Raw genomic sequence first — 19,557 nt, 5'->3', positions numbered from 1 at the left:
AGTCTCCTTGGTCTTGTTTTGGGCCCTTCATTCATTACACACTTGCCAATAGCAAATGCAGAGCAAACATTTAATTCTAACATCTTTCTTCCCTTTCACTCCCCCTCTCTTCCCTTTTGTCTTCTTTTTTTTTGGTGGTTGTTGTTACGAGTGTCCCCCGGGCGTCTGGGAATGAATTAAACATCAGTAGGCTGGTAGGAAGGGCACAGCTTCCCCTGAAACGATTGAATGCAGAGTGCTGTTTGAGGAGAGAGAAACAGTGGAGGTGACAGGGGAGGCTTTGCTCAGCACGAGGACGTGGAACCATCAGGGAACCACTCTGACCTCTAACATCAAACCACCTTCATGCATAGTCAGTTTTTACCCTCAAGTCTCTCCAAGTAATTGGGATATCCCAAACTAATGAACAATGTGGAGGATGTTTATCTTTTGAGTTAGGGAACAATCTACTGCACTTAAACTTGAGGGAGATTCTGTCAACTTTGTTTTTAAACACCAATATGACTTGGAGCACATAAAGCCTTATAAAGCGTTATATAACACTTTCGACATTAGGTTGCAGAGGCTATGATGCAGCACTGCAGGTAAAAAAATGGCATCTGCACTTCTCAAAGTCCTTTAAAAGACTCCTGCACACACAGAGTTAGCAGTTCTGTGGAAACCTTAGAAGCAGAAAATATCCGACCTGGAATAGACACAAAAGTTATCAAAACAACTTTATTAGCTAATACCATGTCAATACAACGGCTGCCTTTTTCTGCAATTGTTTCTCCTACAACTGGTCAAAACATTGGGTTTAAGTGTCTGCTGACTCAGCCTGACTTGATGTCTAGTTATAGTTATATACACTGCTCAAAAAAATAAAGGGAACACTTAAACAACACAATATAACTCCAAGTAAATCAAACTTCTGTGAAATCAAACTGTCCACTTAGGAAGCAACACTGATTGACAACGGGGACCCTCGTCGGGTCAATCAGTGTTGCTTCCTAAGTGGACAGTTTGATTTCACAGAAGTTTGATTTACTTGGAGTTATATTGTGTTGTTTAAGTGTTCCCTTTATTTTTTTGAGCAGTATATATATATAGATCAATACAATGAGTAACAAAAAGTCACATTTAACATCATAGATTAGCGCAAATATTGTAAAAATTTTCTAAAACATTTCTAAATTAGCACCACAAAATCTGTGATTTTGATAACAAAAAAAACACAAAAACAATCACAAAATCCTGTTGGGATTTAAACAGTTTAGTGGGTTTTATCAATACATTCTGGCACAACCAGCATTTAGATTTTTGATAAATGGCCCAGAGTGACACTGAGTTTGACAGAAAGCACAGCGGAGTGATGAGAAGCGACGCCAAGCGGCTCGTTGTCGGACGCGGCGCTTTAGGAAGACGTACAGAACCGTCTCTGATGCGTTTTATGAAGTTGTCCCACATTGCTGGTGATTGATTATCATTCTTGAAAGAAGATGCTCAGTTAGGCAGGCAAAAACTGGCCAAAACAAAACCAATATAATCCATCTGCTGTCAGCTCAAAAACTACGTTTTAATTAATATAAGCTTTGATGTATATTTATTCATTTTCCTGCTGGCACACACAGACAGAAGCAGCGCTGCAGACGTTCAGCTGTTATTTCATTTGTTTTCTTTTGGTCTTGTATAATCAGGGGGCTGAGCGTGGCACGTTTAAAGATCCTGCAGGCGAGTTATGAAGCATTTCAAGGTGAAGTATCGGACTTTTTTCACCCCGCAGGTTGATTATCCCGGAGAAATGAGTCTCATATTTCAAGGTAGAGTTCAGCGAACTGTGGTCATGTGATTAATACCCTTCTCCAAGTCTTTGTCAGAGACCTAATGCTTGGATTTTGGTTTACAACATCAGAAACATGGTGTGTGTGTGTGCGTGTACGGTCAAAACAAGAACAAAAAGTCAAAGGCTTTTCCAGAGCGAGAACAGACTTGGTAGAAGTGTGGGTTAAAACAGGAGCATCCATCTCCTCAGTCCAACTCCTCTGTCAGATATCGCTGCTATTTCTGAGCGACTTTCATCAACAAAGTACTGTTCTCGTCCAAGGCAACACCCACACAAACACACAGCTGAGGTTGTGTAATCTCTTTTGCATTACACATAAGAGACGACTCTTCCACTTCTTTGGCACTTAGCAACAAGAAAACAAAGGCTGCTGCTGCTTCCCAGAAGAAACCAATCTCTGCAACATGATGCAGTTCTGCCATTTCTGAACGCTGCAACTTGAGCCGCAGGTTGAAATTCTACCGAGAAGGCAAACGCTTCACCGAGAAGGCAGCTGCAGCCTTGGCACACCCACACAGAAAGGAGGAAATAGTTTAATTAGACACAAATATTAGCTCCGCCTGAGCTGGATTACAGGGTTGGTTCATCTCAACCTCCAGAACAGGCAGGCTAATTATTTCATAACATTCCCACTGTTTTATGCAGGAGCGTCAATTCCTGCAAATCTGTTTTTTTTTACCCATATCCCACCTATGGACCTCCTGCAGAGCAACGTCATGTGTGAAAGATCCGCCTCCATCTCTCTGCCGGAAGGCAAAAGTTGCTCGCCGAACATGACTGGCATTGGTTTTGTCCATCATCAATATAAACGCTAAATCTTAAATCCAAAGATTTAAAAGGGACGCAGTGCTTTGCTACTAATTGTCAAAACTACGATGACTAGATAAGAAGGTCAAGAAAAAGTTTTAAAGAAAATAATAACATGCAAACAGTTAATATCCGACTTTTTCACGACCCAATCTGGGGATTTCCCCATCGAGTTTTTTTGCCACTAATTCCAAATCAAAAGGTGTCGATCTTAAATTATCGGCCAACACCAAGTCTCGATCGGATACTTAAAAAAAAAAGTCTTCCTTCCAGTTGTCTCCAATTAATAGAGATTAAAACAAAAGTGATGAAAGCATGTCAAAAAGATCCAAACTTTGACCTGTTGACTCTCGTTCAGCCAACAAACTGGGATCATGATGAAGCTGTCACTAAAAAAGATCTAAAACTGCCAAATAATTCCAGTTAGTCCAAGTTAAAAACCTTAAACTAAATAACCCAGAAACAGACTGAAGGCTCCACAGGTTGTGCAGCCGAAGCCTGGACTGTGTGAATGTGTAAGTTAATAAGCTGATCAATACCGCTGCCACATCATTACAGCACCAGTGGATCTCAGTATAATTACATCTGGGCTTTTTGTTCAATTAAGTGTGCAGCTGGGGGATGCGGGTGAGTTTTGGCCTCATTTCTGAAGCAATCTTGGCCATTTTAAATGACCTTTGTACCGAGCAAATATACAGAGAGCAATCAGTCATAACACCGTGACCATGTAATGACAGAACAAACATTTACAGCTCATTATTTTAGGCTTTTTCTGTTTCTGCTGCCTTCTCAAGCCAAAAAATATATATTTAACACGAAAAAAATAGGATCAAGTCAGTGACAAAGCGTCCAAACATTTGATTTGCACTCAAACTATCTATAACTAACATTATATTTAGCTATAATCTGAAGATTTAATGTTGATTTAAAGATCTTCCGTCCAGCTAAAGGACAGAAGTTTAATATTTATTACTTTTTGATTTACTGTCACATAAATTAAACAAATCTTACAGGTATTACTTGTTCAAAATGAAGTAATTTAATACTTCCAAGCAACGATGGGAACCTAAAATAGTGGAAATTGTCTCTGAAGTATTTCTTGACACTTCTTGATCTAAATAGCTAAAACAGAAGATTGTTTGTATATTTGTATTATTTTATCTGTTTACATTTTGATCAAATGAGACAGAAAACCACCTTTAAATTACAAAAGCAAAAAGCATCAAAACAAAAGAAAAAGTCTGTTTTTATCTGGAAGAGGTTAAATAAAAAGATTATTCAAAACAAATATGTATGAATGATTCCTAATGGGCTGCACAGTGGCGCAGTTGGTAGAGCTGTTGCCTTGCAGCAAGAAGGTTCTGGGTTCGATTCCCAGCCTGGGGTCTTTCTGCATGGAATCTCCATGTTCTCCCTGTGCGTGCGTGGGTTTTCTCCGGGTACTCCGGTTTCCTCCCACAGTCCAAAAACATGACTGTCAGGTTAATTGGCCTCTCCAAATTGCCCCTAGGTGTGAGTGTGTGTGTGCATGGTTGTGTGTCCTGTGTGTCTCTGTGTTGCCCTGCGACAGACTGGCAACCTGTCCAGGGTGACCCCGCCTCTCGCCCGAAACGTTGGCTGGAGATGGGCACCAGCACCCCTCCCGACCCCACTGAGGGAAAAAGGGTGCAAGAAAATGGATGGATGGATGGATGATTCCTAATGAAAATACAATAAACAGGTGAAGCCGTTGTGCGGTTGGGTCGGGTCAGAACCGGGTGGGTGTTTTACACCTCAGGGTTAAATTGAACCAGGTTTCTCAAATTTTAAAACTCCTCGCAGCGTTTGCTAAATAATTGGGCAAAGTTCTGAATTACGCTGCGTCTCAGAGACACTTTGCAGAATTATCCCGCTCTCTGAATCAGGAGGAACAATCCATGGAGTTTAATTAGAGGAGGCCTCAGATCCCTCTGTCCTGCAGGCTTTAAGAGTGTGCACATTATTTAAATTCAGCACTTTGCACCTTGGTCTGCAGCGGTTCAGCACGGCATCGCCTCCCACTGCTCAGCCTTCGCTGCTCGTCTCTGCTTTGGATCAATTTGTTTTTTTGCATGTCAAGTCGGAAGGAGGATGTCAGTGGAGACAGCTTGCTTGTCTCACACACATGGCTGAGATAGCTGCGATTTATAACAGCAGTCAGAGCGACAGACTTCACTTATCTCAGACCAGCTCCTCTGCTCCTGCCCTTTCACTCCACCAATGAGAATGAAGGTTGCAGGTTGGGTTATTTTGTCAAAAGCAGAGGAACCATTACAAATCTACACAATCCATCCTTCTGTAGGGCATGGAGCCGCTCCCCTGGCGCCGCGCTGCTGCAGACCTGACTCTCCTCAAAGCTGCCAGTCCATCTTTTTCACGCCCGGGAACCTCATGGGGGGGTTGTTATCACAAAGGGCCAATTTGTTATCCTGGTTTCACTCCATCACAGGAGGCATTATTTGGGACTTTTATCTATCAAGAAAAAGCCCTTAATGTGAGCTGGAAAGTGTGTACTCAGTCATTATGCCACAGAAGCTATTGACTTTGTCTTTTAGCGACGGAAGCTGAATAAACCCGAGCAATTTCAGCAGCAACAGAAAACCGGCAACTACCTTGAATCTCCCAACGTGAAAATGGAAACACCAAACCTGACACCTGAAAACGTCAACAAGACGAAAAGAGATTAAAAAAGAAGAGTCCTTTCACACATTAATCTAGAAGCTTTACAGCACGATAAATATTGCTGGACGATATATTGTCCCAGAAGTTATCACGATAAACGATAATATTGTTGTTTTTAGACCATTTTTAAGTAGCACTGATGACGTAAAAGCTCAATAAACTTTAATTTCTAGTGAACATTCAACCCTGGAATGCATTAGAAAACATTTTAAATATCCAAAATAAATTAACGAAACAACTGAAATAACATAAAATGAATTATGAAATCTCTGGTAACAAATTTATCCTTTAAAGCACCAAACTGAAGACTTTCTGATCCAGTTTTTGGTAGAGAGAGAGAAAAACGATAAATCATGCAAAAGGAAATTACAGCTTAGCTTAAAAACCAGCGTACACACCGTCCTATACCCATCATATTCAAATTAATATGCAACAAATCATCAGGGGCTCATTAAATTAATGCTATTTCATGGAATTTTGAGCAATAAATTGATTATTTTCTCATTTAAAAGGGAATTGCATATTTGAATAATTGATTTCAAATATTGCATAAAAATGTTAAATGAAAAATCTGCAGAATTTGTTAATTTTTAAAAATCAGATACAGAGATTAATCTTCAGAATATCCAATAGAGTAATTGATCACTACAATAATCGATAGTTGTCGCTCTCACAGGACGTCTGCGAGCCACAATCTAACAGGCTTGGAGTTTTTTCCAAAGGAGAATTTCCAAAAGTTTCCAAGTCGAGATATGCAACTCTGATGCTTCTGCTCAAAAAGACAGAGTTAAATAATTCAAATACACCAAGAAAACCTTTTGAAATGATGAATCGGTGTAAAATCCAGGCGTTTTAACATCTTCTTCTGGACCACCTACTGCTCTGCAACAGCACACCTGCAGGATGGCCAATATTTCATAAACCTGAGAGCAAAGCCATGATTTATCGCGTTCACTTATGACTGGAGATGCTGGGATGATCGATCGGTTTATCCTCCAACATGAAGTTGTGTGTAAATAAATCAGGGTGGGAAAAAAGATAATTACTACCTTGGCAGTTTGGAGGGAAGATATTTTCTGGAAGCCAACCTTCCTGTAACGACCTTGTGCCCCTCCAGTCTCCATGGCTGTGCACTTTGACCATCATCATCATCATCACCATCACCATCGCACTCGACTGACCTGCCTTTGTGAAGCTTCCTCATCTGTCTAAGAGCCCATTAGCAGCGGCACTGAGATGTTTCCATGCATTCATCATGGCCCAAACTGGACTTCATTCAATCTGAGCCCGTCTGTGAGAGAAGAACCAAGACAACTTCAGCGTTGACCTTTGCTTCCAAGCTTCACCAGCCAATCACTGAGTGTGGTCGGGTCCATAAAAGCTTCGGTCTGCCGTCACCGTCCACCTCAAACCAGTTTTCTGTCACCTGGATGGAATCAAAGCTGAACAGGATTCTGAGCAAAATGGAGAAAACAAAACACCTCAAGAGTTTCTACCCAGCTGAGAGGAAATTCTGCATCAAGTTCTCTGACTGTAACTCCTTACCTTGCAGGATTCAAGGTAAGGAGTTCATTCCAGGTCCAGGTCCTTGGAGCTGAGCCTCCAAGGACCTGGAGGTAAAAATGCCAGTGTTGAATTAACACCCAAAAGTGTCTATATGTGTCCAAGTCAGCTGGCATTAAATTCAACAGTACAGAGTGTCACATTAACATTTACAATGGTGCTGGTGTTAAAATACATTAAAAGTAACACCAGTGTAGTGTTGATCACGAAACATAATATGGTGTTAAAAAAGTCAATAATTGACCCACAAGGTGTCAATATCAATCAAATCCAGTGGAAAATATTCAAAACAACACAGAAATGGAAAGTTTAACTTTTCTTAAACCCATTTCAGTTTTATAGACCAATGTTAATGTAACAAAAAAATGGGTGTCAATATTTTAACACTTTCAAAGTGTTACTTTAACACCTGCTGACTTGGACACATATTTTTGGGAGTCAATTCAACGCTGGCATTTTTACTGTGTAGCTTATCCTTTAAATGATTCTACTTTCTGACATTTTTTGTCCTTTTCTGTTGTTTTCTACCACATCTATGCCAAAGACATCCAACTGTAGCTTTTTCATCAGACCAGAGGGATCAATGATTGGGTCTCCAATAACTTTCTGGTAACTTTAATTACCAATAAGACCTTTGCTTCCAAGATTCCTGACTTTACATGAAGGTGATAGATTAGAATGATCTGAAACGATCAAGGCTTTGGTCTACCATAGGATCTACTGGGACCATCTCATGGTCCGATGATCGAGACGTTTGACCACAATGGCATAAAGTGTGATCGGAGGGACCAAGGCGAGTCTGTCAGACCCAAAAACTGTTTAAAAATTCAGTACAAAACGTAACAAAGTGACAAAAACTGCAGGTTCGTGTGAGATAAATGTTTGGTTAAACTTACTCAGAGGGCAGAGCATCCAGAAAATATACTCTAGTAAGAGAACCGGTCCTTCATAATAACATTACTCTAGTAAAAGTAAAAAGCACAACGTAGTAAAAATACTCCTAAAAGTAATTGTTCTCCCAAAAGGTCCAGATCCATTTTCTGTGGCTCTGTAAACCTCAGAACGCCACAGAAATACAAGTTTCTAGTCGACTTGTGCTTAAATAATCTCTTAACAAATCTCAGCTTTTATTTCTCCAAGGCCAAATTACATAAATGTGAAAATATGTTAAACATAATTTACAAACTGAACCCAGAGAAAGCTATATTTTGGTTTATTAATAGCTAGTTTTATCCATATCTGCCACAACTGGCCCTTTGAGGACATTCATGGTCTAAATGTGACGCAAAATAAAAATGAGTTTGACGCACTGGATATAAATCACAACAGGCTCAGTTTATTTACATCCATGTCCAAGTTTAGTGGGTAAAAACATCTGATGGAAACTTTAAATGTTGTGGAAAGAGCTCATGTGCAGCAGACATGAGGAAAAACATTCGTTTAGAAATAAAAGATTCTCTCAGTGAAAATATTTCCCCTCCTTCCCCTGAATGAAACCCGGTGGCGTTCACAGCTGGGATGCTGCAGCGTTTTTCTGTGAAACGTCTATTTGCCTTCCTGACACCCCGGAGTCGGTCCCAGTCCGGCCCAATCACCTGTCACCGTCCTAAAACGGGCCGCTGCCCCCTCCGCCCCCCCCTTCACTACTCATCATTACACCACAAGCTGTCAAATTAAAAACTTTCAGGCTGCGTGAATGCCTCCTCGGAACTTTCCCTTTTTCCCAGCAACATATTGCAGAGATAATTGAGGATATTAGCAGCCAGACTGTTACCAAGAGATGAAAGGCGAGGAGGGAGCGGTGACAGCTCCTCTCGCTTGTGGCGGTAACGAGGGACTGTCAAAAGTCTCTCTGTGTTTATCTCGGATCATCTAGGGGGATTTAAAACCCTTACCTTCACAATTCCATTCTTTATGGCGCGTCCTTTATCCACAGTGATTTACGGGGCTAAAGCCCTGCGCCGTGTGATGAATGAGGACTCTTCACAAGGTGTCAGGGCCAGGCAGCGGTGGGCGCCGCCGACACCCCCTCCCACCCGCCACCACTTCATCTTTCCTTTGGCTTTCTCCTCTCATCCTTCCCTCCATCCCCGTCTCCAAATTGGACTGATTAGATGCTGACATATTAAGTGGATTTGTCAGAAATTGTGAGTTTGGCAGAAATAGATTTTTTCAGCCATGACAGTTGGATGGGATTTGATTTAAAGAGACGGCAAAAAAAAAAAGAAAAAGAAAAAGGGACAGATCCTTCTGCAGGAGCCGAGAAACAACTCCAAGTTTTTAGGAATCTGATGGTCAACATTTTCTAATTAGGATTTTACACTGCAAAAAACTAAATCTTTGGGTCTTTCAGTCTAGTTTCTTGTGCACTTGAAATAATATCAAGGCTAACGTACAAGTAACTTTTCAAATCTGTAAATATTAAAAGTTTTATGATGAATTTGTGCTAGCTATAGTGTTTATGTTTTATTCCAGGCTCAGTAAAACGAAAGAAGGAACCAAAACTACACTGCAAAAACACAAAACCTCACCAACTATTTCTGATTTAGTTTCTAGCAATTATCTTACTACACTTGAAAACTGACTTACAAGTAACTTTTCAGAAAGATACAGGAGCTTAATTTAACTCAGTGATTCCTTAACATTGATGAAGAGCTCCAGTTCAGATTAGTGAAGAAATCTGCAAATGGAAAAAGTTTTGTCTTATTTTAAATTAACTGTGATAACAGCACCAGAAAGAAAAAAAAAACTACAATTTTCAATATTATTAGAAATAAAAGTTACAATGTTTGAAATAGAAAACCCTAAACTGCACTGTCATCAACAAGAAAACAAACATTTTTACATTTTTAACCAATTCATTATTGGCAGTAAAAGACAAAACTGGCAAAATGGAGTAAAAACAACTTCTTTTCCAGATCTGGAATAAAACAAAATCACTGTTCAGGGTAAAAATAAAAAGTTTTGGCACATCACCAACAGCCTCCAAGTCTCTGAGAAGTATACCCGCCCTTTCCAGAGACATAAATAAGTTGTACGACATTAAATGTGGCAGTCCTCCAGGGTCGCTGTCCTACCAGGCGTAATTACTCTAATTATTGATTCAGGTGTGTTAAAGCAGAGCAGCTTCTTCAAGGGGCCCCTGAGGGCCTGATTTACTGTAAAAACATCACGGCTCACATGTGACTCATTTTAAAAACTTTTCTTCTTATTAGAAATATAAAGGGAGTCTCATAGAAGTTGGTGCAGCGATAAAGAACCAAAACAAGCTGCAGTAAAGCTCTGATTTAATTAACCCCGTCTCCTTCACACTCATACCTGCCATGTGTGTGTGTGTGTGTGTCCCAGTGAAAACCACCAACACTCCAGAACCCAGTTTACAATCCCAGATCCTCGTCAGCGCTGCCAACATGTTGCTGCAACTGCTGGACCTGATTGGAGGCAGAGCTTGAGATTCTGCTGCTTGTTAGCAGCTAGCCGCTGCAGCTGCTCTCTGCTGGCAGCCGCGGCTCTGTGGAGCCGACACAAGCTAAGCTGCTAACCTGCCACAGATTTTTTTTACCCCTTTCTGCACCACAGTTCATTAACACAACTGACACAGTTAGCAGAGGCAGGCTGGAACAATGCCCCCCCTCCCTGTCGCTGACTTGCAGGGGAAGGAGTTGTGCTCATTTTTACAAATTAAGCCCAAAGCTTGTGACAAACTCCCTTGTCTTTCCATCTCATTAAAAAGTAAGGGGCTTCACCTGGTGGCACAAGCAGGTAATACAGAAAAGTCTGTGGCTGCAGAGGAATCCTGCAGGAGGCATCTGCTGCTAAATGTCACCAAACTGACTGGAGGAAACTCCAGGGAACAACGGCTTATTAGGGCGCTGCAGGTGGAAGAAAGGAGCACATTTTGGCCAAAAAACTCAGACATTTTTAGATTAATCTGAAATTTTTTAGAAAAAAAAAAACACTGGGGAATTTCTGAGCTCAAAGTCAAAAAATTGCAAGAGAAAATCTGAAGTTTTGAGATTAATTTCAGAAATTTTCTAGAAAGAAACATGGAAATTTCTGAGCTCATAGTCAAAAATTTGAGAGAGAAAACTGATTTTTAGATTAATTTCTGAAATTTTCTAGAAAACTAACATATTTGAGCTGAAAAAGTTGTAAATTTGAAAGAAAAAAGTCAGAAGTTTTTTTATATTAATCTCAGAAAATTTGTTAGAAAAACCTTGGAAATTTCAGAGCTTTAAAAATTTGAAAATCTTTGAGGGGAAAAAAACCCCTACTTGTTTTAGCCCAATCTCAGAAATTGCACATTTCTGAACTCAGGCATAAAATAAAATAAAAAATTAGATCAAAAATAGGAAATTCTCTAAGATCAAAAGTCATAAATTTGAAAGAAAAAAAAAAAGTCAAATTTTGAGATTAATCTCAAATTGTCTAGAAAAAACTTGGACATTTCTGAGCTCAAATTTCCGAGAAAAACCCCTGAAATTTTGAGATTGAGCTCAGAAATAAAATAAATAAAAACAAGAAACTCTACGAGCTAAAAAGGAAAAAAAACTCAAATTGAACTTGGAAATGTTTGACCTCCAAAATTCAAAATTGTGGAAATGTCTGATTTACTGCTGGATTATTTCTTGCTCAGCTGAGAGAAATTATCTGTAAAATCTAATGAAATTAATAACATACAATCTGTTCAACCATTTGATTAATAACTGGAAACAATAAAAACATTATCAGCTGTTTCGAATAAATATCGACCAATCACAAACATTCCTAAAGTTTAAAGCCGACCAATCAGAGAACGATTGAAACTGATAATTATGCTAATGAGATGCATTTATATTCAAACTGCTGACCTGACAATAACATGACTGTAGTCCATAACTGGAAGTGGCTTCTTGCATTTTGTTGTTAAATAAACGGCCTTTTCTTGTGATTTTTGGCGGTGGCAGAACTTCTCCTCTTATCTGCAGAATGTAAGTTTTTTGTTGGATGATCTGCAGTGTCCTGTAGTTTTACTTGACTGCAGCTGTGGCTCATTTCAGCGCCTCGCCTGTATTCATTTCATGGTCCACAGCCTCTGACAACCACCAGGCTGCTGGGGAAAAATCACGTGATTCAGCGAAAAAACTCATGATTCAATTATGGTTATTTGCCATTGAGGGGTGCGGTAATTAACTCGATCCCGCCACCCCAGCAATTGATTTTCAACCGGGTCATCAGGACGCAAGTAACCAGCACATAATCTCCCTCCGTCTTGGTTTCTGCAGCAGGAACGGCGACTAGTCAAAGCCTCACAAACACAATTAAAACGATTCATAAAAATAACCCTGCGCAGTGATTTCAGCAAACATTTAAACAGAAACTTTTCACAATGAGTCGGGCTGCATTAGCATTTTCAGTTCATACGTTTTCATTTGTTTTGGGGCAGCTGTCAGGCTGATTGCAGAAACTGTGTCACAGATTGAGATGGGCTGAGTGAGGGTGGGGGATCTGAAAGCCTTTTCTGTTGGGAGGAAGAAAACGTGCCTCCCTGACACAAAGTGAAGTGTCATTTTATTGACATTGTTATGCTGACAACACGTTAAGATTTGTTTTAAGAGTTCAGAAATCCAGTCTAAGATCCTCCGGGAGTCGGCTCGTGACTTTGCATAAATATCACGTAATTAGCATTCAAGGGCGAGAGCAGATTCTTGCTGACAAGTCATGGCTCAATCATTTTAAAAACAGCAGGCCCTTTGTGTTTGTGCTGCTGCGAGTTTGGCAGGTTAGTCCATTAAGCAGAGCTGGGCTATGAATGAGGGGAGCGTACAATACGGCACCAACACAATGAAACACATTACGGCGTGGCGGGGAGAAGCCGCGCGTCAAGGTTACTTTAGCTTCACGTTTCCATCAGTTCTGCTTCCCGTCAGAATTTGATTTTACCTCCAGTTCTCTTTTAGATTCCCTTATTTAAATTAGCGTCTACCTTCGGCTTGGTTTCAATTTGGAGACAAAATGGTAATCATCAGCCGCACGGGGGAATCTCGTTTAGCATTCACTCGCCCGTTTCTTAAGGTAGATTATTTCACATAATCGAATGAGCGGCCCTGATGCACAAAGTTGCTTCTCTGTTCTTTTTGCACCGCTTGCAGCTTTACTGAAGCATGATGCTCCAGTCTGCTGGCTAGCAACACGCGCTAGCTCCACTACTGTTAGCCGGCTAGCCGACACGTCGCCGTACCGTCAGACTTTCTGTTGCTTTTTTGTCCTTTAACTTTTCTTCTGTGTGGAGACACAAACAAAGAAGCAACACAAGTCCTCACTCTCCCATATTGATCTCTGCAGAGGAGAACAAAGAATAATAGAAACAGACATTAGAAGCATTCAGAAGTGGCTTGACATTGCAGGCTGCTAATGAATCAGAATGTAATTGTTCAGCCGTCTCAAGGGCACCTGTTAGGTGATTTTCTGGTTTTGTTGAGAGAGCTCTCTGCCTTGCTGAGGAGAAACATTCAGTCTGCTCGCTTTCTTTCCTTTGTTTGAATTCCAGAGCAATTTTCTGCCACTTAATAGATGTCTGGGCTTAAAAAGTAATTATGTTTGTGTCTTTAGGACGTGAAAACAAAAAAAAGGAACAAATTGCTGCTCGAAAATATTTGTCCTTAAATGAAAGAAGTCATTTAAATGAGTGAAATTTAGAAATATTTCCCGAATACGTCATCAGATTTAGCTCTTAATTAAACCATCAGGAAAACTTTTTCCTAAACATTCCTGGAAGCTCAATGAGAATCATTCCTCTATAAACCAGTGGCAGAAATGCCTCGGTGTGAGTGAATGTGTAGGTTTACAGGTTCATGGTGTCACAAAGGCAGAGATGGTGTAAACCCAGCTCTACATCGACTTCCTGTCCTCTGAAACACTTCCTGGTTTACTGACCGCAGATGTTTCCAAGCTGTCACTCGGACCGAAACGTCCGACACAAACATGCCCAAACCAGATCCACCCCACAGCATCCACAGTGTTTAAACTACAGAAATAAAAAGATTATTTGTGGTAGGAACTAAAATCTGGTGATGAAATGACATCAAATTACAAATAAAAGTCATATTTAGTTAGTTTCTAGTTTATACTTTATAATCCAAACAGACATTTTGGGTCAGACAGAAAATTAAGTTTGTTTATAACTGCAAAATGTTACAGGAAAGAAAAACTGATCAGTTTTTAGAAATGTTTTGTCATCTTTACAGTCTCTGCATTGGTTTAGATTTTAGTGCAAATATCTCAGCATATTGAAATAAAACAAAACAAACTCATACGTAACTTTTCTGCATGCTTGTTTTTAAGTTATTAGCTATTAGTTTAGTCTACAACACAGACTGTCCCTATGATGAAACATGGAGGTAGCAGCATAATGCTGAGGGGCTACGATTCTTCACGACACAGATGCACACCACACTTTTCAGATTCAGCAAAAGAAACTTTACAAAATTGTATTTTTTCCTTGACTGCATGGCGGAAAAACTCCAAACAAAAAGGTGAAAAGCGTAAAGAGGTGTGAATGTTTCCTCGTCTGCATGAGGGCGAAGACGCAGCGCTGCGTATTTTTCTGATGAGCCAGGTGTATCGGCGTATTGACAGCAGCCAGAGCCACTTTCTTCTCTGCACAGCACTTTCAGGACGCGCAGCGGAACAGAAACACAGCCGACAGCTCAGCTGACGGCCGGCCGTGGAGCGGCTGTAACTACATTAACGTCTGTGTGCGTTTTTAACACGCCGAGCGAAAATCGATTCTCTGTTAATGTGATTGCGGCGCGAACGAACCGAAGACGTTTCACTGCAAATCAGGATTTATTCACTCTGAAGTGTCTCTTATTTCCCTTGAAAAAATTAAATCACACAATATATATGTGCAGTATGTTATATATAGTGTGTACGCCTGATTTTTATCTAGTTTTTTATTCCACGTCTGCTCTGAAATAAAAGGGAACAAAAGACAATTTTAAATGTTTATCCTAAAGAAAAAACATAAAAATAAAAGGATGAATTCAAATATATGAATTGTGAAATCAGAAATAAGCTGGAAAATGTTTCCAAATATTTCTTCTTTTCCATAGAAACATTAAATAATTAAGCGCTGGATGAAAAGTAGACACTCTATTTTATGTTTTCTCTCAAACAGGAGACAGTCTGGAGTGTTTACACTGAAAAAACCCACATAAATGAAATAAAATAAATTAATTGTGAAATAATAAATAAGTTATGAAATGCTCCAAGGTATTTTTTCTTTGCATGGAAACACTAAATAATTTGTAACTTTTACAAAAATAAAAATATGTTTTTAACATATTTTTTAAAACTGCCACCATGTTGTCACAGTATAATATCAGACTAAGAACAGATCGATGTTCTCCACCTCCTCCTGAAGTTTGAAGAACCGCATCGCTCCCGGTCAGGAACAACCAATCACAGCCAGGAGGAGGGTCTTAACGCTGCCAATCAACCTCGTTTACTCGCTGCTAAATGTGCTAACGGCAGAGATACCACTTGTTATTCCAGGAAAACTGTTTTTCCACCGTCATCGGAGGCCATGCTAACCAGCATTAGCATTCATGTCATGCAGCTGTTGTGTATCAGAGAGAAGGCGTGCACGAGGGTGATTGACAGCGCTAAGACCCGCCTCCTGGCTCTGATTGGTTGTAGTTAGTACAGGAAGCAGCAGAGGAGATTTTTTTCCACAGATTATCTCTTTCATATACAGTCAAGGTGATAATTTTAACAAATATGTAAAAAAAACATGTTTTAATAACTGTTGCATAATGATAGAAAATATCTTTTTAAATAACTTCAAATATACTGAGCAATTTTATTAGGCTGCAGTGAACTTAAATGTATAGATGGAAAATAGACACACACACTCCTCCACAGTAACAAGAATCATTCAAATGGCAAAATCCTGTTTTTAATTTGTATTTTTTTACTGGTTCAAACCCAGAAATGCTCCATCACAGCAAAAAGTCCAGTGTTAATTTAACTCTTTCAGTGTTTATATAGTCCACACTCTTCAAAGTGTTAATATCAACTCWRYGGGAGTTAACAACATAATTCAGAGTATAAGCCCAGTGTTGATYTAAATCCCACAGAGTTGATATTAACACTTTTTCAGTGTTTATATAGTCCACACTCTTCAGAGTTAAATTAACAATGGGCTTTTTGCTGTGTTCAGTCCAGAGGAAACGGTGTCAGACGGACCAAAACAAACGAGTTGTCCGGCTCCGAAGTCACAACAACACAACCAAACGCATCGATCCGCAGCGCTCTCCTTCAGAGGTAGAGCCGCTGAAACCGCCCCGCCGCCCTGGAAGCGGAGTATTTTTAGGTGGCTCCGCTTCACAGCAGTAGCCGACATTAACAAGGCTTCCAGTTGGTGTTCCTGTCGGCGCCTCCAAACCGAGAGAGAGTCCACAACCGCTTGAAGATAAATTTAGAAACCATTTATCTCTTTTGAGGCTGTGCTGCCTTTGCTAACAAAGTGCTTTAATTAATGGACGTCCATGCAAAAAAAAAAAAAAAAAAAAACCCAAAAAACCCAGAAATGCAAACATATGGTGTCGGTTTGCTCTGAAGCTGGTGGCACAGCAGGTTCTCATGGACAAACAACATCAGAGAGCAAAACTCCAAAGGAGCCGAGAGGTACGATGGGGAGGAGACGGCTTCCTACTGAACACCGTTTGCTCACAACTTCAACTAAAACGCAGCGGAAATCAGAGCCGTCCCCACGGAAAAGTCTTCCACTAATAATCAGAAAACAATAATAATAAAAATCATCTATTGAACATGTTGAATCCACTCTGCGTTCTGGGTGTTGACCTCATGTGCTTTCCTAACAGCTGGGATGCTAAAGCTCTCATGAAACTGAAATCTGCTTAAATTATAATCAACATTGTCATAAAAATATTCAACAAAATCACTTTTAGTTTTCCTGAACTTGTGCAGATCTCACTTAATGTTGGGTTTTTTAAAGGTGTGCTAAAAAAAATCATATAAATATAATTACAACATTCATTTACAAAGCAGAAACCATCCTGGAAGCATGATGCTGCCACCACCGTGTTTCACTGTGAGGACAGTGATCCAAAAAGTTCAACGTCGGTTTAATCTGAGCAGAAAATCTTCTTTCCACTGGCAGATTATTTGTCTTGTTATAAGTGAAATAATCTGCCAGTGGAAGTAGCACTTTTTATCATATATTACAGAATTATTTACTGGAAACAAGCTCCGGTATCGTGTTGAAAAGTTTAACTGTAAGATAGTTTTATTTCATTCCTGTTGAAACTAGACATGAAATGGTAAAGTTTTGTGTTTTTGCAGTGCAGGCGCCATAAAAACGGGATCTGTCCGATGCGTCTGCTGCCACCGCCAACAACGAGATTAAATATAGAAGATCCTCTGGAGAGAAAATGCTGGAAAAGTGAATAACTTCATTCACAAAAACACAAAATCTTGCTAAGTATTTTTGGTCTAGTTTCTGGTTCAACTTAGTCCAGGAAAATCCACAATACTTTATAATAATAATAGTAAAAGTAAAAAAAACACCAAAAGAGCATTTTTCCCGCAAAAGCTTCTATGTTTTTCAGCAAGATTTAGAAACTTGTTTAAAGTCAATAATTAATAAAAATAAAGTTCTAGTTCCACTGGCAGATTATTTCATGCAAAACATGGGAAAATGTTTTGTTATAGGTGAAATAATCCAGGATTTCTTCATCAATATTAAGGAATTATTGACTTAAAACAGAGGGCTGCACAGTGGTGCAGTTGGTAGAGCTGTTGCCTTGCAGCAAGAAGGTTCTGGGTTCGATTCCCGGCCCCGGTCTTTCTGCATGGAGTTTGCATGTTCTCCCTGTGCATGGTGGGTTTTCTCCAGGTACTCCGGTTTCCTCCAACAGTCCAAAAACATGACTGTCAGGTTAATTGGTTTCTCCAAATTCCCCCCTAGGTGTGAGTGTGAGTGTGCATGCTTGTGTGTCTCTGTGTTGCCCTGCGACAGACTGGCGACCTGTCCAGGTGACCTGTCCAGGTGACCCCGCCTCTCACCCGGTACGTTAGCTGGAGAGGCAGCAGCACCTCCTGACCCCACTGAGGGACAAAGGTGCAAAGCAAATGGATGACTTAAAACATGCTTTCTGAAAAGTTAAACTTAAATATTTGCACTAGAAACTAAAACTACTCGGTAAGACTTTGTGTTTCTGCCTTTAAAAAACGTTTCCACTCTTCCTGAACGTTGTAACTCCAGAGTTTCGGCTCAGGGGTTCCTTCCTTCTTCCTCCAGAGAGGCAGCAACGCCACAGAAAAACCCCCAAGCGTCGAATAATACTCACATACCGTCTCATTCACAAGTATGCAGCTTTAACAACACGACGTAACAAGATTCCTGTGAAGATTTATGGGATCACATTACAAGATAACTAATGCTTATTGAAAGGACCTTTAGATGAAGTGCTGCTGTTTGACTCTCACTTCTGGAGGCTGATGGCTTCTGAGTTCGGCCAAGTGACAGCTAATTTCCTACGAGACTGGAGGTAATGACCAGGCTGTGGCGAGGCTGTGTTTAATCTAAATTTATGACAAACGGAGAACAAAAAAAAAAAGACAGAAGGATTTTTTAAACTAACAAGCACCGGCTGCTGGAACCAAAATGGGATTTCTGGTATTAAAGTAAAACAGGAATTAGCAGGACGACGTACATCACAGCGACGAGGCTTCGTTCTGCAGCACTTTTTGTGAAACATGTGCGACTCCGAGTGCTTTCCAGGGCTAAATAAAGTAATTAGGCAGGTTTATTATTCCAGAAATACGCAGCAACACATTTAAATCCACTCAGAAACCCCAGAGATGAGAACAGAGGGGGAAACGCTGGTTTGTTTTCAGGAAACAACGTTTTTTCAACAGGAAACAAAAAGTAAGGAGGGGAGAAAATAACAGAATCAAACGTAAATCATCCATCCACACAGTTTTTGTCTTAAATCTGAAATTTTCTGTTTCAGTTTTACTAAAACACTTCAGGTTTATTTTGTTAGTGTTTCATTAGACTTGCATTTCTAAGCTGACATGTTGGTTTTATGTGAATATGATGCTTGTTACTAACCGTTATTGGTCCGTTTACATCAGTAACATGTAATTACATTTAATTATTTGTATACATTTTAATTATTCTACTTTCAATTTAATTTTTACAAATTACACTCAATTCATATTTTCTTTTTGAATATAGTTAAATACTTTTGTTTTAGGTCAATAATTAAATAACATTAATGTAAAAGTACCAGTTTTACTGGCAGATTATTTAATTTATAACTTATCATTCACTTATTATAAGTGAATAAAATTAATATTTTTTTTATTATTATTCAATAATCAAATTAAAACAAGCCCCTAAAAAGTTACTTATAAGTTAGTTTAGTCTTATTTAAAGCGTTATTTTAAGATATTTGCACTAGAAACTAGTTAAATACTTTGTGTTTTTGCAGTGTAATGTGTTACCTTAATTTTATTGAGTAGATTTGGGGTATTTGTTTTTTTTACAGTTTATGAAAAGTTGCTTTAGATTTTACTTTAAGCTTTTTAATTATCATAGTTGGCAAAAAGTTTATGACAGACGTGCAAAGGAAACTAAAAGCCTCACTGAGTGT

At 39.6% G+C, this 19,557-nt stretch overlaps 1 protein-coding gene across 11 annotated transcripts in view; it reads right to left on the bottom strand.

Moving 5' to 3' along the window:
* Window positions 1-19,557, bottom strand: part of rbfox3a (RNA binding fox-1 homolog 3a) — a 553,126-nt gene that overhangs the window by 477,305 nt on the left and 56,264 nt on the right. Inside the window, exons 4-5 of one of the 11 annotated variants that reach the window (XM_017306224.1) lie at window positions 6,511-6,620; window positions 6,145-6,225 (exon numbers count right to left, since the gene is read on the bottom strand). The exons of 9 other annotated variants lie outside the window; for them this stretch is intronic. The gene's annotated coding sequence lies outside the window, so the exon portion shown is untranslated. The remainder of the gene's footprint in view (window positions 1-6,144; window positions 6,226-6,510; window positions 6,621-19,557) is intronic. One more of the 11 variants, XM_017306225.1, reaches the window with a different exon arrangement.

Source organism: Poecilia reticulata, linkage group LG8 (genome assembly GCF_000633615.1).
Source record: "Poecilia reticulata strain Guanapo linkage group LG8, Guppy_female_1.0+MT, whole genome shotgun sequence".
Lineage (NCBI taxonomy): Eukaryota > Metazoa > Chordata > Actinopteri > Cyprinodontiformes > Poeciliidae > Poecilia > Poecilia reticulata.
This window is presented reverse-complemented; position numbering and strand designations above follow the sequence as displayed.